This window comes from Mustelus asterias, unplaced genomic scaffold (genome assembly GCF_964213995.1).
Source record: "Mustelus asterias unplaced genomic scaffold, sMusAst1.hap1.1 HAP1_SCAFFOLD_50, whole genome shotgun sequence".
Lineage (NCBI taxonomy): Eukaryota > Metazoa > Chordata > Chondrichthyes > Carcharhiniformes > Triakidae > Mustelus > Mustelus asterias.
In genome coordinates, this window is record NW_027590123.1 from 52327 (window position 1) to 58326 (window position 6000).

Here is a 6000-nt window from a genome sequence, read left to right on the forward strand (position 1 = left end):
CAGCCACTGGAGGATGGTTCACATCAGAGGATGGGGGAGGGGGACAATAAATAAGAGGTTACACTTTGGCCTCAAATCAATGAGGACTCTGATCTCTGGGAAGGAAGGAAACCCTGGGAGGTGGGCGGGGAGGATTCACAAACACCCGCTGGAGGCCCCAACACCCCCAATAAGACCCATTGGTTTTATTGTCAGTCTGCAGACAAGAGCTGAAGAACTGAATCCATGATGTGGAGATGCTGGCGTTGGACTGGGGTAAACACAGTAAGAGTTTTAACAACACCAGGTTAAAGTCCAACAGGTTTATTTGGCAGCAAATGCGATTAGCTTTTGGAGCGCTGCTCCTTTGTCAGATGGAGTGGATATCTGCACCCAGACAGAGGAGAGGGAGGGAGAAAACTGGGAGTGGAGGAAAGAAATGGTGAGATGGGTTTGGATTTCAGCCCAGGGAGGAGGGAGAGTGTGTGGGACGGGGATTTACAGATTTGGGGGAACAAAAGAGGATAAAATGTTCCAGAAAAACTAGAATTATCTTTTCAGAACTTCTAATCCAGACTTAGTTATAATTTTCCTAAATTTCTTTTTCAGGGTGTTAGAAGGGGAGAATTTGCAGATAAAAAGTACAAAAGCAAACATCACATCAAGATTTAACAGAATCACCCGATTCGTCAGGATTTGAATATCATCAACCTTTCACTGTGGAAGGAGGAGAATGTCTGTTCTGTCTGTGGGAAAAGATTTCAAACATCACTGTGACTGGAAAAGCACCGAGACACACACACCCGAATGAGAGTGTTCCAGTGAACTGACTGTGGAAAGAGCTTCAACCAGTTACACAGCCTGATAAAACATCACACCATCCACAGCGAGGAGAAACTGTACATGTGTTCTGTGTGTGGATGAAGCTTCAGCTGATCGTGTAACCTGGAGAGACACAAGGACACCAGCACCATGGAGAAACCGTGGAAATGTGGGAACTGTGGGAAGGGATTTAATTATCCATCCCGGCTGGAATATCATCGATGCACTCACACTGGAGCCAACATCACACACAGGCCACTGAAATGTGGGGACTGTGGTAAAGTGATCAGATCCCCATCAGATCTGGAAACTCATCGACGCAGTCACACTGGGGAGAGACCATTCACCTGCTTCAAGTGTGGGAAAGGATTTGCTCGGACATCCACCCTGCTGAGACACCAGCGAGTTCACACTGGGGCGAGGCCGTTCACCTGCTCCCAATGTGGCATGGGATTCACTCAGTTATCTCACCTCACTGTCCATCAGCAAGTTCACACTGGGGAGAGACCATTTAGCTGCTCTGTGTGTGGGAAGGGATTCACCAGTTTAACTAATCTCACTTCTCATCAGCTTGTTCACACTGATGAGAGACTTTTTAAATGTTCGGACTGTGGTAAGAGCTTCAAAAGCACAAGGGATCTACAGAGACACCAATACATTCACTCTAGTCAGAGCCCATTCTCCTGTTCTGTGTGCAGTAAGGGATTCACTCGATCATTCAGTCTCCTGCGACACCAGCGAGTTCATACCGAGGAGAGACTGTTCCCTTGCACTAAATGTGGAAAGCGATTCAGTCGGTCGTGCAGCTTGCAGAGACATCAACAAATTCACTCTGCGGAGAACCCATTCATCTGTTTCATCTGTGGTAAGGGATTCACTCAGTCAGCTCTCCTCCTGAGACACCAGCGTGTTCACTCTACAGAGAGGCCTTTCATCTGCTCTGAGTGTGGGATAGGATTCATTCAGTCATTCCAACTGCTGAGACACCAGCGAATTCACACTGGAGAGAGGCCATTCATCTGCTCCCAGTGTGGGAAGGGATTTACTCAGTCCTATCACCTACTGAGACACCAGCGAGTTCACGAGTGACTGCAGGGTTGGATTCTGCTATTATTGCTCCTGTTAATCACATCCTGGACTGGACTATTTTCATTCTGACAGGGCTCATTCTTTTCATGATGTTCATAATTCCTGTGACTGCACTGGAGTTTAATATTTTCTCATAGTGTTAAGTCTAACAGCGTTTTGACTGTGTGTTGGGTAAAAGTTTGAAGTTTCAAAGTTTACTTATTGTTGATTTCCCCAAGATAAGAGACAAATTGATGTCCTTGTTGTGATATGAAGTTGAGGAAATATACATACGAACAAGTAACCAGGATGTAAAGCAGCATGTGACTGAAGTGTTACTGGGGAGCACTTTGGGATCAATGACCATAATTCGATTAGTTTTAACATAGTTATGGAAAAGGATAGGTCTGGTCCACAAGTTAAAGTTCTAAATTGGGGCTTGGCCAATTTTGATGGTATTGTACAGGAACTTTCACAAGTTGATTGGGGAAGGCTGTTCACAGGTCAAGGAACGTCTGGAATGTGGGATGCTTTCAGAAGCGAGATAGCGAGAGTTCAGGGCCAGCACCTTCCTGTTACTGTAAAGGACAAAGCCGCCAGGAGTAGGAAACACTCGATGACGAGAGATACTGAGATTCTGGTCAATAAAAAGAAGGAAGCATATGTCAGGTACAGGCAGCTGGGGCCAAGTGAATCCCTTGAGGAGTATCGGGAGTGCAGAAGTCCACTTAAAATGGTAATCAGGAGGCAAAATGGGAACATGAGATAGCTTTGGCAGATAAGGTCAAAGAAAATCCAAAGAGATTCGACAAGTATATTCAGGGCAAAAGAGTAACTAGGGAGAGAATAGGCCCCTTAAAGATCAACAAGGTCATTTATGTGTGAAGCCACAGGAGATGGGTGAGATCCTAATGGAATATTTCTCATCAGTATTTACCCTGGAGAAAGACATGAAAACTTGGGAATTCAGGGATGTAAATAGTGATGTCTTCAATGGCGCCCACCTTACAGAAGACAAGGTACTGGAAGTTTTAAAACACATAAAGGTAGATAAATCTCAAGGACCTGATCAAGCGCATCCCAGGACATTGTGGGAAGCTGGGGAAAACATTGTGGCACCCCCTAGCGTATATATTTGTATCATCAACAACCACGGGTGAGGTGCCAGAAGACTGGAGAGAGGCAAATGTTTCACTGTTATTTGAGAAAGGCAGCAGGGAAAAGCCAGGGAACTACAGACTGGTGATCCTAATGTCAGTGGTGGGTAAGTTGTTGGAGGGTAGCCTTAGAGACAGGATCTACATGCATTTGGAAAGACAAAGGCTGATTACAGATTGTCAGCATCGCTTTATGCACGGGAAATTGTGTCTTAAAAATTTAACAGAGCTTTTTGAAAGGGTGATCAAAAAAAATAGATGAGGACGGTGCAGTAGATGTTGTCTGCATGGACTTCAGCAAGGCCTTTGACAAGGTACCTATGGTATACTGGCCAGTTAAGGTTAGATCACATGGGATCCATGGAGTTATAAATGGACCTACCTTGCACTAAGTTGATCTTTCTCCGCACCATAGCTATGACTAACACTACATTCTGCACTCTCTCGTTTCCTTCTCTATGAATGGTATACTTTGTACAGCGTGCAAGAAACAATACTTTTCACTGTATACTAATACATGTGATAATAAATCAAATCAAAAATTGAATACAGAATTGGCTTGCTGGAAGGAGACAGAGGGTGGTGGAATTAGAGCAAGAGATGGATGGTCAGTTCCCCTCTGTCCGGGGCTGGGGGATTCACACTCATTTCCCGAGGGCACTCATTATCACTGCAACTTTACAGGAGAAAGTCCCCGCTTCAATCCTGCCTGCAAACTTTGTGTTTAAAATTGTTACTGAGGAGGAATTAACAGTGAGTTTAGTTTCATGTTGAACAGGATGAGAGTTACTGTTGTCTCCTTCTTAAAACTCCTTCTTCATCTTTAAACAGGTAACGGTAAGTCAGAGAAAACTACCCACAGTGACCCCAAAACTAGATACCGCAAATCCGACCTCGAAACAGTGAATATCTTCCCAAACTCAAAGCAGGTGAACAGCCCCTCCCCTGTGTGAACTAGGTATACAGTGAGTTGAAATGATCCCCTGAACCCAGTCTCTCATCAGTGTGAAAACATTGATGAGACATTAGTAATCCACAATTTTGGGGTAGCACGGTGACACAATGGTTAGCACTGCTGCCACATAGCGCCAGGGACCTGGGTTCAATTCTGCCCTCGTGTCAATGTCTGTGTGGAATTTGCACATTCTCCCCATGTCTGCATGGGTTTCCTCCGGGTGGCAGACGGACGGTTTTAGTTTGGAAGCGAGATCAATACGAGGTAGAGGGCGGCGTGCGGGGAATGATAAATGTGGCGGGTGGGTGGAGAGACTTTGTAAACATGTTGTTCAAACCCAAACCCCGGAAATGAACTTCCCGGTCCCCCCCCTTTGTACCAAATGGAGCGGCAGCTTGTAGTGTTAGACCCGGGCTGACTGCCGCCATTGAGGCTGCATGTGGGAGGCCGGCAGGGATTGCGATCGGAGAGGGAAGCCCTGACGTCACAATGGAATGGGTGAGAGTGTGACATCACAATGGAATGGGTGAGGGTGTGATGTCACAATGGAATGGGTGAGGGTGTGACGTCACAGTGGAATGGGTGAGGGTTCCAGATGAGCTGAGACTGGGCTGGAGTCGGGCGATGTCACTGACATGTGGCCCGGTGGCACAGTGGTTAGTGCAGCTGCCTAACAGCGCCAGGGACCCGGGTTCAATTCCAGCCTCGGGTCACTGTCTGTGCAGAGTTTCTACATTCTCCCCGTGTCTATGGGTTTCCCCCGGGTGTTCCGGTTTCCTTCCACAGTCCAAAGATGTGCCGGTTAGACGGATTGGCCATGATAAATTGCCACTTGGTATCAGGGGGATTCACAGGTAAATATGTGGATAGGGCCTGGATGGGATTGTTGTCAGTGCAGGCTCGATGGGCTGAATGGCCTCCTCCTACACTGTATTTTATTATTCATTATTATTAATTAATTACTATTCTGATTTCCAGCTGTTTCTGAGTTTTAACTGTATCCTCTATTGTGAACACCGAGGCAAAATACTTGTTCAATTCATCTCCCAGCTCCTTATTTTTCATTATCAATTCCTGGACTCACTTTCTATGAGACAGTTAAGAAATGAGGTCGAGCAAGTGACTGAAGTGTCAGTCTGGGAGCACTATTGGGAGGTTCTATAGCTATATTAAGAGTAAGAGGGTGGCGAGAGAGAGAATAGATCCCCTTAAAAATCAGTATGGCCATCTGTGTGTGGAGCCACAGGAGATGGGTGAGATTTTTAATGAATACTTCTCTGTGTTTACTGTGGAGAGCACCATGGGTGCTAAAGAAATAAGGGAAACAAGTGGTAATGTCTTGGGCACACGCATGTTACTTGGGAGGAGGTATCTGCAGCCTTATAAAAGCAAATTTCTGCGGATGCTGGAATCTGAAACCAAGAGAGAAAATGCTGGAAAATCTCAGCAGGTCTGGCAGCATCTGTGAGGAGAGAAAAGAGCTGATGTTTCTTGTCTAAATGACCCTTTGTCAAAGCTCTGAAACATCAGTTCTTTTCTCCATACAGATGCTGCCAGACCTGCTGAGAATGGGGAGAGAGTGTGTGGGATGGAGATTGACAGCTTTTGGGGAATGAGAGAGGAAAGAATGTTCCACAGAACTTGTCTGTTCTGAATTTCTATCCTGTACTGACACTGATGACTTTTGGAAACTCATTTTACAGGATATTGAAAGAGGAATCACAGGCCGAAATCTCAAACGTCATGTCCTTGGGACCTCAACATCATCGGACTTTGAATCCAGAAGGAGAAATGATTGTCCAGTCTGTCGATTTGAAAAGATTTGAAATGTCAGTGTGAGTGAAAAAGCATCAACACACTGCCACACTTGAGTGAGTGTGTTCCAATGCACTGACTAAAGAGCTTTAACCAGTTACACAGTCTGAATAAATATCACACCATTCACAGCAGGTAGAGACTGTAATCTTGTTCTGTGTGTGGACGAAGTTTCAACTAATTGTCCACTCAAGAGAGAGGCAA

At 45.6% G+C, this 6000-nt stretch overlaps 1 protein-coding gene across 1 annotated transcript in view; it reads left to right on the top strand.

The window, feature by feature from the left end:
* The window catches only part of LOC144483237 (uncharacterized), a 284523-nt gene that overhangs the window by 9297 nt on the left and 269226 nt on the right, over positions 1-6000 (top strand). The window lies entirely within an intron of this gene.